The sequence below is a fragment of the Pleurodeles waltl genome, chromosome 11, assembly GCF_031143425.1.
Source record: "Pleurodeles waltl isolate 20211129_DDA chromosome 11, aPleWal1.hap1.20221129, whole genome shotgun sequence".
In the NCBI taxonomy this organism is placed as follows: domain Eukaryota; kingdom Metazoa; phylum Chordata; class Amphibia; order Caudata; family Salamandridae; genus Pleurodeles; species Pleurodeles waltl.
The window spans coordinates 971,556,527-971,573,779 of NC_090450.1; positions in this window are offsets into that span (position 1 = coordinate 971,556,527).

Consider the following 17,253-nt stretch of genomic DNA (forward strand, 5'->3'; position numbering starts at 1 on the left):
GTGGGTGACCGTGTACCCCAGTGCTAGCATTCCTGTGTGGGAGCTTTTGTGATGATGGTTTAGGGGGGTGTATGGGTATGTGCAGTGGGCATGCTTTGGTGATGGGTGTCCATGCTTTGTTGTTGCATGCAGGGCTTGGTGTTGGGATGTGTGGTTTGTGATGTTGGGACATATGTGAGGAGTTGGAGTGCTGGGGGTGAGGGTGTGGGTGGGGGTATGTGATAGCATGCAGGTAGGATGGGGGATGTAATAGTAAAGCTTTGTCTTACCAGAGTCCATTCCTCCACCTACTCCTGCGAGGCCCTCAGGATGCAGAATCGCCAAGACCTGCTCCTCCCATGTTGTTAGTTGTGGGGGAGGAGGTGGGGTTCCGCCACCAGTCCACTGAACCGCCAGTTCTTGAGCCCACGGAACGCACCTTCCCCCGTAGGTCGTTCCACCTCTTCCTGATGTCCTCACGATTTCTTGGGTGTTGTCCCACTGCGTTGACCCTGTCCACTATTCTTCGCCATAGCTCCATCTTCCTTGCAATTGAGGTGTGCTGCACCTGTGATCCGAATAGCTGTGGCTCTACCTGGACGATTTCCTCCACCATGACCCTGAGCTCCTCCTCCGAGAACCTGGGGTGTCTTTGCTGTGCCATGGGGTGGTGTAGGTGATGTGTGGGGTGGAGTGTGTGGTGATAAGTGTGCTGATATGTAGTGCGGTGTTGTGTGAGGTGCGTGGAAGTTGTGTGGGTGATGGTGTTGTGTGCCTGTGGAAGCTGTTGTTCTTGCTGGTGCAGTCTCTCTCTGGCCTTCTTTCTGAATTTTTGGTCGTAGGGGTTTGTGGGTGATGTGGGTGTGGGTTTTATATTGTATTGGGTGTGTGGGAGTGGTGTGTGTATGTGTATCAGGTGTGTGTATTTTGAATTGTCCAATGTGGCTGTTTTTTGTAAAAGTGTGTGTATTTTGAGCGCAGCGGTGTGTACCGCCAATGGAATACCGCGGTTGAAAGACCGCTGCGTGGATTCGTGTGTCGTGATAGTGTGGGCGTATTTATGTTGGCGTGACGGTGTCGGTTTTGTTTTCGCCAGTTTATCACTGACCTTTGGTGTGGCGGACTTGTTTGGGTGTCTGACTTTTGGCGGATTCCGAGCTGTGGGTCATAATAGCTGTGGCGGAATTCCGCAGCCGCGGCGGTGTGTTGGCGGTCTTCTGCACGGCGGTAAGCGGCTTTTACCGCCAATGTTGTAATGACTGCCTATATGTTGTAATTATACCCGCATGCTCTGATGATATATAGCGAGGGTCTGGCCTACTCATCCTAAAACCCCGTGGGGAGTTAATAAAACGTTGATGACACCCATTGGTATCTATTGGCCACAATAACCACCCGCCAGGACGTGTCAGTGAACCATTAAATGTACCAGTCTGGACCCACTCATCGAGCTCATTTTCAGTTGCATTTGTATATTTTTGCCATTTATAAAACTTTGCGGAGGCAGGTATACTGGGCATGTTTAATTCTCTAATTTTAGCTAAGCCTAAACAACTTGTCTGTTGTACTGTTTCGTTTAAAAAGATAATTTGTACAGGAATAAGGCATGCTCTAAACAATGTTTCCTTTCCCTTAATTTGCCGATTTCTTGTTCCCCACACACTTTTCAGATCAATTGATTTAGGCCAATATTCATATCGATAACTGGGAAACAAAGGATTCCAAATATATAAATTTCGTATTGGTCAATAACATATGTATATCCTTAGTAGGTGGTACTTTAAAATAATATGACTCAGCATTCTTTTGATTGTGCCCAGAAAAATATGCAAACTTTTCAGAATATGTTTTGGAACTCCCTTGTGGCGGAGTCGGGCAATGTTCCCATTGCGTTTAATTAAAAACAGTTTTAGGACTGCTCGCTCTATGTATGAAATGGTGCCCATAATAATTATAGCAAAACCTATCCCCATAATTTTCTTTAAATTGGTAAACGTCTTCATTTTCAAAGACAGTATAATATTGCAATTCAGTCATCATAGAATCAGCTGTTTTCACATCCCAATATTCAGAAACAATGCCTGGTATCACTATATCATTAATTGATAATTTGAACACATACGGTATTTGAATAACTTCCGTGGGACCATATATATCAAACATTACTTTGTCCCAAACAATCCCATCAGGAATTGGCACTGCGGAAATGTTCACAAAAGCTAAGTCTCTTCGGACTTTATGTGAGGAAAAATGTGGTTTCAAAACCTCCTCCACCAGTTCAACTGTTGATCTTTCAGGAAGAAAATGGCCATGTATTAATAAGAAAAAGGTAATGACAAAACCAATCCAAAGTAGAAAGGCTCGGACAGTCAAAGAGAGCCATATATAGTTCCATGGAAAAATAAAATACGTGTCTTTAAGCCAGTTTGTTAGCTTATGTGTACTTGACAAATCAGCTGTCGAAGAGGCGAATGAGTCTGAGAAATCATTGTTGAAGTCGGCAAAATAACCAGAGGCAGTTCGTGCAAATGGCGTAGCCGTTGTCAGTGGTGGAGTTGGTGTTTCCTGCAGTGGCACACTATAGATAGCACCATCTGTTTGTGTTGGAGTCGAGTTGACTTGGTCAAATGTTTCTAAATTAGTTGATGTTAGTAAAACTAATGCAAGATCATCTTTCACCCTCCCCAAGCTCGGAGAGGTGTTGGTGTAAACAACTTGTAGAGGAACTTCTTAGCCAGTAGTGAGAGGGATTCGGGAACTACTGGATGTTCCTCTTGGTCGGCTGTGCAGGATCGGCCACATGGTGTAGTTTGACATTGTCAATGGAGAGAAAACGATTTTCTTTGGCACCAGCCAACGGTGTTAGAATAACAGTTCTGGTACCGTGTATCCCTAGTACAGGGACTGGTGCTCGATAAGAAGGGCCAAATTCCTTTTTCACAGTTACTTTCTCACGTACAAGCTCCCCAACTCTGGGAATCCAGTCGGTAGATGTTACAGGCACATCCTTAATTCCTGTGGAGGCGGCACTGTTAGAAGAATTATCATCACGGAACTGTTGCAATTCCTGTAAGACAGTGACACGTTCATTTATGTCAAAAGGTTTTTCTGCTGCCTCCAGGATCATCAAGATCTGGAACATACATTGAGTTCCGAACAGGCACTAATATGAAGTACGACCCGTCCCAGGGACCTTCTAGGCAGATTATTTAGTGCTCTCTGGACTCCATACAGGTGGTTAAGCCAACTATGACCCGTACCTAGGACTCTGGCTATGAAGGATTGCTTTAGATCACGGTTTAATCACTACACAACACTATTTCCCTCGGGATGAAATGGAGATGAGTACTGGAGTTGGACCCCCAACGAAGCCATGGCGTCCCTGAATGCCCTTGAGGCAAAAGCAGGGCCCTGGTCCAAATGGAAAGCAGCAACTGCATATGTACTGATAAAGACTCGCAAAATCTTTAATAACAGTCCCAGCGTGAGCCGAGCATTGTGGCCACACCCATAAAAATCTGGAGCATGAATCAACAGCGACTAAAATATATTTGTATGCACTATCAGGTGTTAGGGGACCACAGTGGTCCAAGTACACACATTGTAACGGTTTGTTTGAAATTAAGAGGGGTGTCTGCGGCGGGCGCTTGGCAGTGGAAACTTTAATTTGTTGACAGATGTCACAACAAAGGACATACCACTTAGTCTCTTTGTAGAGACCTGGCCACCAATAATGGGCCTGCAAGTTCGAAATTGTAGCCGCCACACCAGCATGGGCAGATGCCACCCGCTCATGCGCTGCTTTAATCAATTGTGATCTTATGTCTTTGTTGGGGATGTCTCGTACACCTACGCTTGGTATCTTAACCTCTGCGTTTAGCATACCTCCCATTCGATAGTGATACTTGTTAGGAAATCCTTTAGGATAGGGCGTACCATCAGCCGTAGCTGTCATGGCAGCCCAAATGTCTGCATCCGGTTTTGAACTCAAACGAGTCACTGCAGCTACAGCAGCCACAGCCACTGCTAACTTTGCGGCTTCATCAGCCAGTGTATTTCCAGCAACATGTATTCCAACGCGCTGGTGTCCGTGTGTGTACAACATGGACATTCGGTAGCATCTCTTTCAGGTCAGCTACTTTCCCCCACAGTAGTCTGTGTTTAATGGTGTTGCCTTTGGAATCTCTGAACCCATTCTGGCGCCAATAATGCAGGTATTCATTAAAGGACTGGACACAATAATATGAATCACAAACAATCAGCGTAGATCCGTGTGTTCCAGTGCCATCAGCAGAGCGGTACAATCCCCTAGGGTTTGTGTAAAGGTATGTAGAGGACAAAATTTATCGCCCTCCATGTAGCCACTTACGACTGCTCAAGCAGCAGAATATTGATGTTTAGTTCCAATTGCAGGTTGTGCTGAGCCATCGGTGTACATGACTATGATATTTTTCAATAGGCAATGAATTTGCTGGAACTGGGTATTCTATTTCATATTGTAAGAATTCCTGAGTTTGTAGCTTTGGGTCAAAAATGTAGTCTACATCAGTGGCTGTCAGAGACGTAGCCCATTGTATCCAACGTGGATGTAATGCTTTTGCGTTTGGAGCGCTAGCTTTTGTAACAGCTTCTAGGGCTGGGATTGGAGAAACGACATGTGACAGGCTGAACGGTATAAATCAGACGGAGATTGGGTAATATGGTAAATAAGGTTTTTTTTATTTTGTTATTCTTTCTTTGCCCAGGTGTATCAAAAGAATTCAGTTTGTAATGGCTTAACCCGATTAATTTCTCGTCTTCTAACTCGGTCGTTCTTCTTCCTCTTGTCTCCTAGGTCGGTGGATTCTGGGAACTCGGGGTGGCTCCGTGGAGGTACCGGCAAGAAAACAGAAGAATGCCACGGTCAGTATAGAGATTGTTCTGGGGTTTTCTCTTTAGATAGGAAGTAGGGAAAGGGTAAGTAGGGGGATAGAAAAAAGAGTGCATTCACCCGTGTGCTGTCTCCCAACAAAAAGGCCTGTGATTCAGGTGGGTGACCCACGGTGCTCCCAGGTAAGTTAGGATAGTCAGTCTCTCTTCTCTTTAAAGAGACTGTGCCCTTCCTTTACCCCCTTTCCCCTCTCACCCCTCCCCAGTTCCCTTCCCCGGTAGGTTTTTAGTGTTTCTTTCCCTTGTCCCTAGGAGGGACCGTACCTTTGTGAGCCACGACCCTCCGGGGTTGTGGCTGGGCTCTTTGGTCCTTGCCTCCGGTGTTCTTTCTTCCTTAGCCTCGCACTCCACGTCTCCGCTGCTGTCTGGCCCTTGCTCCATCGTCTCCTGTTGCCCTGCTCCTGCTCCTTGGTTCGTCTTCGTTTCGCCGTGTACTCCTCCTTCTCCTTCCTCAACGCGTCCGGTGTCTTTTTGACCTCCCGCGGTCCGGAAAGGCTCGAGCGTTTCCCTGGAAACAGGGAAACGCGGAAGTGACGCCGCGAGCGTTTCCACGTTCCCATGGGAACGCGGATCTGACGTCTCGGGGAAACCCGCCATGGAGCCGACTGCCGCTACCAGTGACGTGATCGGGGTTGCCCGATCACATACCCCATCCCATGAACGGTCCTGTTCGAGGACCGGAGTAGAGCAAGGAAACCTGGACAAGTAATCCGCAGGACCCTGTTGCGACCCAGGGACATGACAGACCTGGAAGGAAAAAGGCTGTAGTTCAAGAAACCAGCGCAAAATCCTAGAGTTGGAGTCCTTATGCGAGGCCAGCCAGGTAAGAGGAGCATGATCAGTATACAGTAAAAAAGGTCGACCCAGGACATAATACTGCAAGTTCTCCACTGCCCATTTAATGGCCAAACACTCTTTCTCAATGGTGGGGTAATGACATTCCCGGGGAAGAAGTTTCCTGCTGATAAACACAATCGGGTGATCCCTACCATCTGGGTCCGGTTGTGCAAGTACCACCCCAAGGCCCACATTAGAAGCATCCGTGTTCAGATGAAAAGGTCTAGAGAAATCAGGACATTGCAAAACTGGCTCCGAGGTAAGAGAGGATTTTAAACGTTCAAAACTAGCCCTTTGACTGCCTGAAAAAGGGACCAACTTGTTGGGGTGCTGTTTGGATAACAGATCAGTAAGGGGGGCCGCAATAGTGGAATAACCCGGTATAAATCTACGGTAGTAGCCCACTAACCCAAGGAAAGAACGCAAATCTTTTTTCGTTCTTGGGATTGGTGCGTTTTGAATTGCTTCAATCTTAGTCATTTGTGGTTGTAGTGTACCATTGCCTATCTTATAGCCTAGATATGATATGTCAGTCTTCCCTAATATGCACTTCTTAGGATTAGCCGTCAACCCTGCTCCTGTCAGAGTAGTCAAAATTTGGTTGAGATGTTGTAGATGGTCTAACCAAGTGTCGCTAAAAATGACGACATCATCGAGATAGGCTGCAGAGAAGGAGTGGAAGGGTTTTAATAACCTATCCATCAACCTTTGAAAAGTTGCCGGGGCTCCGTGAAGATCAAAGGGTAGCACTGTGAATTGATAAAGACCGGATTGAGTAGAGAAGGCTGTTTTCTCTTTATCTTCGGGAAAAAGGGGAATCTGCCAATAACCTTTAGTGAGGTCCAAGGTAGACATATATTTGGCTCTGCCTAGCTTTTCTAGGACATCATCCACACGGGGAATAGGATAAGAGTCAAACATAGAGATTGCATTGAGTTGGCGGAAGTCAATACAAAAGCGAACTGTTCCATCAGGTTTTGGGACCAGAACTACTGGAGAGCACCAGGGACTGACAGAGGGTTCAATTACTCCTAAGTGTATCATCTTTTCTATTTCGTCTTCTATGATATGTTTCCTAGCCTCAGGAATACGATAAGGCCTTAGTCGAATAGTTTGCCCTGGTGGTGTTCGTATTCTGTGATAGATCAGGGAAGTTCTGCCAGGCATGTCTGAAAAAACCCGCGGGTATTGGGTTAGCAGGAAGTACAACTGATCCTTCTTTGACATTGTCAGAGAAGTGTTGATATAGGGTATATTTTCCTTTTGTTGATCCCCAAAGGGAAACATTTCTATCTCTACCTCCTTAACGGGAGATACAAGACGACCCACTGCTACCGTCTCGCTAGCCTCCTCCTCTGCTTCCCATTTCTTGAGGAGATTCACATGATAAATTTGTTTTTTTTGGGGGTTGACACTTAATTCTATGAGATATGTGACAGGGGAGATTGCTCTAATAACCCTGTATGGCCCCTGCCATCTGGCTAACAATTTTTGTTCAGATGTGGGTCGCATGATTAATACTTGATCATTAGGAAGGAATGTACGCAACTTACTTCCCCTATCATAATATTGTTTTTGAGTCTCTTGGGCCTTTTCCAGATGTTGTCGTACATTCTCCCATAATTCTTGCAATGTGTTTTAAGCTTTTGGACGTATTCTAACAATGGTCGTCCTTCCTCTTCCTCTTCTTCCTCCCAGGTCTCGACAGCCATATCTAAAAGGGAGCAGGGTTGCCTTCCGAACACCAGTTCGAATGGGCTATGTCCTGTTGAGGACTGTTCGTGGGTTCGAATGGCATAGAGAACTAAGGGCAGTTTCTGATCCCAATCTCTCCCCGTTTCGTCGACTATTTTCTTTAATAGTGTTTTAATAGTCCGGTTGTATCGTTCAACGAGTCCGTCTGTCTGTGGATGATACACTGAAGTTTTGATTTGGGTAATGCCGAGTACCCTGCATATCTGCTTCATGAGGTTGGACATGAAGGGCGTACCCTGGTCAGTGAGTATCTCTCAAGGAAACCCTGTCCGAGTGAATACTGTTATCATTTCCTGTGCTACTGTTTTAGTCGTCATGCTGGAAATGGGAAGGGCTTCGGGGTACCTGGTTGCATAGTCTACGATAACCAGTATATAAGTGTGTCCCTTGGATGAGGGAAGTAAGGGTCCAATTATATCCATTCCCACCCTACTAAACGGGATATCAATGATGGGAAGAGGTAGGAGGGGTGCTTTCCGTGGTCGGCCTGGTTTGGTAAGTTGACATCTAGGGCATTGCGAGCAATATTTCCTAATGTGGGCGAAAACCCCGGGCCAGTAGAACCTCCGGAGGAGATATTCCTCGTTTTTTTCCCTGCCGAAATGGCCCCCTCCCGGTTGATTGTGGGCTAGGAGGAGTACTTGGTCTCTATAGGTTTCTGGGACTACTAATTGGTGTTTGCGTTCCCCTTCCCGGGTAGTGGTTACCCTATACAGAAGGTTTCGTTGTACAAAAAAATAGGGACCCACCTCGTCGGTTTCTTCAGTTTTTGCTGTTCTCCAAGCATGAGTGAGGGTAGGGTCCTCTCTCTGATGTTGCCGGAAACTGATGGGCGCTATACAATTTTCTGCTATCACTCTAATGGGTTGACTGGGCTCTTTAACCTCTCGAAACTGCGCCTTTCCTTCTCTTTTTTCCCGACGGGAAAGTTTTCTACGATATGGGGGTCACTCAATGGGGCTATAAGAAAAAGGAGCCTCGGTCCCCCATTCGAGGCTCTCCTTCTGAGTTTGGGTACCATTTAAGAGTTGTTGAAAATGCACATAGTCGGTGCCAACAATACATTCTTCAATTAGTTGATCAATAACTCCCATGGGAAGAAAGTCTTTATATTCCCCCCACTCTAACTCTACTGTGGTAAGGGGGTATTGCTCCTTATCTCCATGTATACAGCAAATGGTAACTCTTTGGCTGGTGTTCTCATCCACCGGGTCTATTAGATCTTGTCGGATGACCGATTGACTACATCCAGAGTCTATGAGGGCAGAGAGGAGGTGACCATTAATTTTTAAAGTCTGTTTAAATTTGGTGTCCCCTTTTCCAGTACATAGGACCCTGCGTCGTGTTACTCCTATCTCCATAGGTTCCACCCCCTCTGTTTTCCTGAGGCACATGCGAGCTATATGTCCCCATTCTCCACAGTTAAAACATTGGGGACCTGGTATTGGATGACTCTCCCCTAGTTTACGTGGAAATGGGTCTTCTACAGGATATCACTGTGCGGGCTTTGCTGGAGGTGGAAGGGGTTTGAGATTGGGCCGGGGTTGTAGTACTCTCACGTCTGAGGACCGGTGGTACGCACAGGCAAAGTTTATAGCCATGTCTGTATCCACATTTGGATGTTGTCTTATCCAATTTTTTGTACCGGTTGGTAAGGAGTCCAAGTATTGTTCGAGGATGATTGTCTTGATAACATCCTCTCGGGTAGTTCCAATAGGTCCCAACCATTTGAGTGCCAAGTCTTTAACCCTAAAGTAAAAGGTTCGGGGGTCCTCATTCTGTCCCCACTTGACTTTACGGAACTTTACTCTATAGTACTCGGTATCGTGGCCCACCCGTTCCAAAATGCTCTTTTTTATGTCCTTGTAGGACGTGGTACCGTCTGGATTGGCTGCTTGATAAGCTGCCTGTATAAGACCGGTGAGTAAAGGAGCAATGTATTGTCCCCATCTTTCTTCGGGCCATTGAGCCGAAGAAGCGACCCGTTCAAAGTTAGTAAAGAAAGAGTCTGGATCTTCCCCTTCCTGATATCGTTGTAGAACCGAACTGGGGACATTAGGGTGAACTTTACTGGCAGCTATGGTCTCAGTTAATTTTTTCATTGCCGTTTCATGGACAAGCTGGTTGTTCGCCAATATGGTTGCTTGACTTTTTAGGGCAGACTGTAGGGCTTCCCTATCTTCTTTGGCCTCTCGCTGGTGAGCTTCCCAGACCAGCTGTAAATGGCGCTGGCCTTCCGCCAGCTGTTTAATCATGTCCTCTAGGCTAGGACTTTCACTCATTGTTTATACCATTCCTCAGCCGTCGCGGTTATATCCCACTTCTGACACCACTGTGACAGGCTGAACGGTATAAATCAGACGGAGATTGGGTAATATGGTAAATAAGTTTTTTTTTATTTTGTTATTCTTTCTTTGCCCAGGTGTATCAAAAGAATTCAGTTTGTAATGGCTTAACCTGATTAATTTCTCGTCTTCTAACTCGGTCATTCTTCTTCCTCTTGTCTCCTAGGTCTGTGGATTCTGGGAACTCGGGGTGGCTCCGTGGAGGTACCAGCAAGAAAACAGAAGAACGCCACGGTAAGGATAGAGATTTTTCTGGGGTTTTCTCTTTAGATAGGAAGTAGGGAAAGGGTAAGTAGGGGGGTAGAAAAAAGAGTGCATTCACCCGTGTGCTGTCTCCCAACAAAAAGGCCTGTGATTCAGGTGGGTGACCCACGGTGCTCCCAGGTAAGTTAGGATAGTCAGTCTCTCTTCTCTTTAAAGAGACTGTGCCCTTCCTTTACCCCCTTTCCCCTCTCACCCCTCCCCAGTTCGCTTCCCCGGTAGGTTTTTAGCGTTTCTTTCCCTTGTCCCTAGGAGGGACTGTACCTTTGTGAGCCACGACCCTCCGGGGTCGTGGCTGGGCTCTTTGGTCCTTGCCTCCGGTGTTCTTTCTTCCTTAGCCTCGCTCTCCACGTCTCCGCTGCTGTCTGGCCCTTGCTCCGTCGTCTCCTGTTGCCCTGCTCCTTGGTTCGTCTTCGTTTTGCCGTGTACTCCTCCTTCTCCTTCCTCGACGCGTCCGGCGTCTTTTTGACCTCCCGCGGTCCAGAAAGGCTCGAGCGTTTCCCTGGAAACAGGGAAACGCGGAAGTGACGCCGCGAGCGTTTCCACGTTCTCATGGGAACGCGGATCTGACGTCTCGGGGAAACCCGCCATGGAGCCGACTGCCGCTACCAGTGACGTGATCGGGGTTGCCCGATCACACGACAATAATGTGTTTTCCTTGGGCAAGAGGTCTTTCTTTAATGACAGCCATCTGTACAGCAGAATTTTCTCAATGGGAGCAAAGCGTTGTTCTGCCGCTGAGTACAAGTGCGATTTGTATGCAATCGGGACTGTCTCCCCTTCATTAAATGTCACATGGGTGAAACAGATGGCCCCAGCTATTACTCTGATGATCAAATGTGTTTTGTTGTCCCTCGTATGTAAATGTTGTGCTGCAAGCATATCTGTCTGCAACTCTCGAAGAATACATGTATGTTCAATTGTCCAGAACTTACTTGAAAAATCGGGACGTATTAAGTCATATAAAGGTTTTATGCGTGTAGCATAGTCTGGAATGTATGTTCTGTCAAAATTTAGGAAACTCAATAGTGGTTGGAGTTTTTTAATCGTATTCGGTGGTTGTAACTGTGCGTATTTCTCAAAAAATTGTGGCGCTAGGCTCTTCTCTTCACTTAACAGAATGCTGAGGAAGGCTATTTTTGTTTTTTTTAAATTAAATTAGTAGCCAAATTCAGCAAATCCTACAACAATGCAGACTACCCGTCTCAAATGTTGTAGTAATTCATCATCCGTGAGATAGATATCATCTACATAGGACAATGCTTCAGGGTCAATCTTGTGCAAAATAGCAGTGACCCGAGCTGCGAACAGTCCTGGGCTGTTCTTATACCCCTGAGGTAAACAACAGAATTTTTCTGGGAGCCTAGTGCACTGAAACCTGTTAAGTCTCTACTCTCAGGCGCTATATTCTGGCAGAAAAATCCATTGGAAATGTCAATGTTTTGTATTTTTTACGCACAATGTTGCTCATTAGTGCAGTGCTATGCGAGTTTTGGATAGCATAGGTACGTGTATGACTGTTTAAATGTCTGTAGACTAAGAGTATTTTATATGAATGGTCTGGTTTAGCTACGGGGAATAATGAGTTATTCATTGGCGAGACACAGGGTTCAATCACACCCTGGTACTCTAATTGAGTGAGTATTTCTCTCACTGGTGCTTTTGCTTCATGTCTTATCGGGTACTGTGGTTGTGGCTGAGGTTCACTTTTAATTGAAATTACATGGTAGGGGGATTCTTTATCCCATCCTACGTGATTTCTGTATAATGCAGGTGCTTGTGCTAAAGCCCATTCAATGGAATAGGGGCGTTCAATCTCTCCTTCTAACTGTAATGTTACTTTGTACACCCTATCAGGCGTGGAGACACGCATGTCCGCAGTCTCTACTTGTATAAAGTCATCAGTTGCTTTCACCTCCAGATGCTCTAGAAGATTCCGGCGAACTATTGTGACCTCTGCCTCGCTGTCTAGCAACGCTAGAGCCCAATTCTTGTTCTTCAAGAGGACCCTCTTCCTGAGTGGCATGTCGGACCACGACTGCTGCCACTTTTTTCTTTTTAAATTGTGTTTTTTGTTGGGCGGGTTTCTCTTCCTTTTTAACAGAAACCTCCGAAGAGCGTTGTGATTCCTGTCTTGGTTTCACGTACTCTGTTCTTCGCTCTGATCGCCCACCTCTCTCATTTCTTTTTTCCGATGAGTCCTGAAAGGAACGAGATTGGCGTGTATCAGTATATTGATATCTATCAGGCATTTTTATATTATCTCTGTTTCTGAGATTATACCTATTCTGTGGGGTCTCCATACGCAGAGATTCTCCCCTCTCTTTCTTAGGAGTTTGTTGCTTTTTATCCCAGCGTTTCTTATTACCCTAAGGTGCTTGCTTGGGGGTATCTTTGTTCGATTTACCCTGAAATTGTGGTTTCTGTGGTCTGGCCCCTAAGCTATCTCGACCAATACTTGAATAGGTCTCTGCTAATATTTTAGGCAGCTCTCGTTCCTGATCCTGTTGTGGAACGTCACAGAGCCGCATGCGCACTGCAAGTGCGACCGCTTCCCCTTTAAGGTTACTTAAAATGATTGAAGATACTGTGGCAAAATTGCCCATCAATTGCATCCCCAAATCTAGGGCCGGGGCAGCCCCATATTCATCTTGAATTTGTTTCAACACCTCCGGTAAATTGGCAAGTGTCGGTGTTCCGTGTGCAGTTGTATAGAGCGCGGCAAATACCGTGCCCCAGGTATTACAGTTTTCTACTGTAGGGACCATCCCAAAAGGCAAGCACATTGTTAATATTCTATGTTTATCCTGAGGTCCCGTATGGGGAAATACTGCCTCCAGCATATTAATTTTTTGTGCTAGCCAAAACGGAGTTTCCTCTCGTTTTGCGGGTACTTTACCCATAATGGAATGTACAGTTGCAGGATTTATACCTGGCGTTGCTGCATGTGGATGTGCTGGAGCAGCACGTGCTGGGTTTGTATTTAGTGTTTGCATCACAAACTGTACTAATCGTCTTTATATCGCTATTAATTCAATATACAAACGCCGAACCTCAGCTACTTCTAAATTTGCAACCGCAGGATGTGGTGTATAGGTGGCCAATAAAGGCCAGGTAGGACCGTCATTACTTAGTGGACCTCACCTTACTGGTAATATTGTGTGGGGTAGGGTGCCATCAAGCCAATTATTATGTTCTTGATCAGATAGAGGTATCTTTAAACATGCATATGCTCTGTATTGTCCAGGCGCATTTGCAGGTGTATATTGGTGAAATGTATTTGTGTTCCCATCAACTGCTGGAAACGTGACCCAAGAGTAAAAAAAGTTCTGTTCTATAAGCTGCATGGGCGTCCACCACAAATGTGACTGGACCCCCCTGGGCTGTTAGGCCATTCGCTAATAAATGTGCAGTTAGAGGTTGTCTCATGTTAACCGCTAATTGTAAGTACCTCTTGTGGATTTGCCATGATAGTAACACTATGAGTTCAGAGAAGGTACACCAAAATAGGGTTTACTTTTAAAGTTCAAGCTTGAACAACCTCCAGCTGTAATAGGATCACCTACACAGCTGTGGTGGAAATCCTCAGCACCACGGATGTCTCCGCATACGGTATTGAGGTGTCATGATAGATAATGAGACAGAGATACTCCGGAGGACCCGAAAATTAGAGCCTGACCAAACGTTGGCGGCGCCATGTCGCGTAGGCTCTCATTATTCTAATGAGACTACTGGATTTTGAGCAGCAAGATCGTCCACGGTGTGGGAGACTGAGTCTGACCCACTGTGGGTGACACCTGTCGCTCTAAATCCGGGTTTTGCTCCAGCTAACTAGCAGTGCCTCATCTCTACCAGGGGATAGTGATGATTGGGCAGCCGAGTGCATGACATATTAGGCTTCTCAGGGAAGTCGTGGTCACTCAGGTCGCATCCGGTTCTCTCATTTACAATTCAGTCTCATATATAAATGACAAACAGAAGCAGTATATGTTTTAATGTTTGGTTTAATAAAACGACTGCATCTTAGATAGCAAAGCGTGAAACTGCAATAACCAGGACGACACAACATGACAGTATTAAAATGGTGACGAGAAGAGTGAAGCATAAGAATAACGCTATCATATTGTCACTATGATCGATGGATTATTTCCTATCTAAATCATAATCTGAGCACAGCATGTTAACCTCAAATTCTGTCTTTCAGGGCCCCCCGGGAAGCCATCAACCCTAATACCTGAGCAAAGGCCTGTAGTCTGCGTTAGCATCTGTAGCGAAGCATTCAGCAATCAGCATACAGTCGTGGTTCCCTCGCTGGAATCTCCCTCTTAACGTATAATGGGACTAGGAAGTGTTTTTATAATAACACAGCTGATGTTCTAAGAAAATGTCCCTACGTAAGGATGTGTATTTTCTACGAATGTTGGAGACTAAACTTCTACCACGTTCACCGGCAGTGTACCAAACTGTAGCCTTGAATGAAGCACAGAGTGATCAAGAATGTCTTGTTTGAGAACACAGTGCTGGGCTAAGCAAAACAGTTAGATAGAGGAAAAATAAAACAAGACCGTAAAATGTTTATTGTTAAAATAACAATGCAAAGCCGAATAAAATATATCTAGGTTAAAGTGCACAACGGCTTAGTGTGTTAAAATAACGTGCATGGAGCTATAACTAAAATGTCTACACAACAATCTCATAAAGTTTTTCCCTCAACCTTTCAATAGTTCTCAACTCAAAAGTACCATATTGTGGAAAACTCAAAGGACTCTAATTTCCAGTTGTCTTGCACCATTGATGAAGCCATAAACATGTGTTTGTGTAACCCCACATTTGTCACCTTATGGTGTGCTGGTGTAGCTTTGGCTGGTGCCTTTTCACATTCCAGTACTGGAATTCTCACATCACCTCTCACAAAGCTCTTAATAGCGTTACAGCATTTCATGATTTTGAATTTTTTTCTTCAACAATGGTAAGCAATACTGCTTTGATCTTCAATGTTTTTGGTTCGATTTTGTATATGTAGAATCCTTTGTAAACCCTCCACCCAATAACAGTGAAGTTCTTCACACTGACCAACCCCAAACTGTGTGGTGTTTCATATTAACTGACCAATCTCAGCGTGGTTCTTGCTGATGCACCTGCTTATTCCTCTCAGTGGTTCACACTGCTTTACAATTTTCTCATACACCAGTTCTACAACTCTAATTGAACACAAAATGCACAAACATCTTTTTCTTCTCCTCTAAAAAAACCAAAGGAAATTCAACAACCTGAACATTTAGGTTTTTATCCCTTCAACTTTCCTCACACAAAGAGATCTTCACATACAATATGAAATCTCGATCAGTGGGAAATCACCATAATCGATGCAGCTTCACCTTTGTACAATAGGTTCCTCTAACAATATTATTACATTCACAACAAATCATTATAGTCCCTATCTCAATTGTGCAGTCGATTGTTCCTCAGGATCTGCACCACAAAACCTTTAGCAGACAAGAAAACCATAGATCTAACTCTTATATCTCTATCCTGTGATCTTGGACTACATCAGAGTCTGATAACCTCTTCAACATTAAACACTTAAGCATCATCAATTCATTAACAACACATACTCCAACAAATGAACAATTGCGACGCATAACTCTGTTGATACATCTCCAATACTGCAACCACCTTCAAAACCGTACTGCATCCATCTTCAAAACCCGGGCTTTGTGGTATGGAGCATGGGAATCTCTCTAAATCAGATAATTATTTACAACTTCTCTTTCTCATAATGTAAACCCTCCTCTGCTACCAACTTTGCTGAAGAGGGGATCAATAAAAAATCGGTTAAAATCGGACTATCAGAAAGGACTACTCATCAGAGAAATCCCCGCTGTTCTAAGGTCAATGGATCTTTGACATTGGCTGAGATTAATCTGGAGCTGTACATCACTATAATCTATCAGTTTCTTAATTCTATTTTCAGTCAATGAAGAGAGTTTGGTATGAGTCAAAAGGTTTTATTAGCAAAACTTCTAGTGATTCATCTTTATCCATCTCAATCATTAGAGTTTTATTAGAAATATCAGTAATGAATAAGTAATCAATAAATCACAATAAAATGCATAAAGCACGTTCCGTAAAGGAAAGTAGCCCTTTTCGAAGAAGGAGAAGGGAAACCATAAAGAGTTCTGGTTCGAGAATAATCATAAAGCATAAAGCTTCAGCATCAGCTGTCAGCTCAATCAATCAAAGTAGAACTTCTTAAGTACAGAAATCCAAGAAACTCAATAGAGTCTACAGCACAGACTCAGGGTCTGAATAGCAAGAAACCAAGGGCAAGGCTAGGCAAAAAGAAGAACATAAACTGCTCTAGGAACACGCACTAGTATAGACAAACATATTTTTCAGTGTTGTAGTTTGTTGTTTCTTCTCGCTTCAGCCAATGAATCAGCTTTTGATGTGCCCCAGGGAATGCGTTCAGTCCCCATCTGCTCACAGGAACACAATAACTTCAGACAGCAACTTTTAAGGCCACAACTATGTCTTATCAAATAGTTATTTAGACTGGTGTTCTCATGGTTCATCTTCCTGTTCAAAACTGCATCCCTGTGTGTGAACTTTCATATCTACATTTCTAAATAACAGGTATAGTCATTATATAAATGTGGTCTTTCAAGAAATGGAAACATCTATATAAAGGAAAATAAAAATATTTTATACACAACAACTATTCATTGTAAATAAAAAAAACAGTGTCTTAGAGATTGAGGTCGAAAGCATGTCATTTCATCATCATGTCATAATCATTTCAGCATAGTCCACGTAAATGTGGTTACCTACCACAATTTTGCATTTAAACACATTTTGTTTGCATTTGTTCTGCACATTATTTCAGCATTATTTTCTCAACATAATAAAATACAGCAGCATAACCAAATATCTGAGAAAGTGTCGGTGTTGAGATTATTTGTGTTGCATTTTACTGGACGATGCTGTGGCAGTCACCCACCTGTGCACATCTAGATGACACTCACAATGCAGAAAATTTCTGACTACTCGCACATATATCTGACACTATCACACGCAAAACATATAGATAATTGAATCTGCATTTCACTAGAGTTTTGCATGCAGGGGGTTACAACTTATGGAGGTA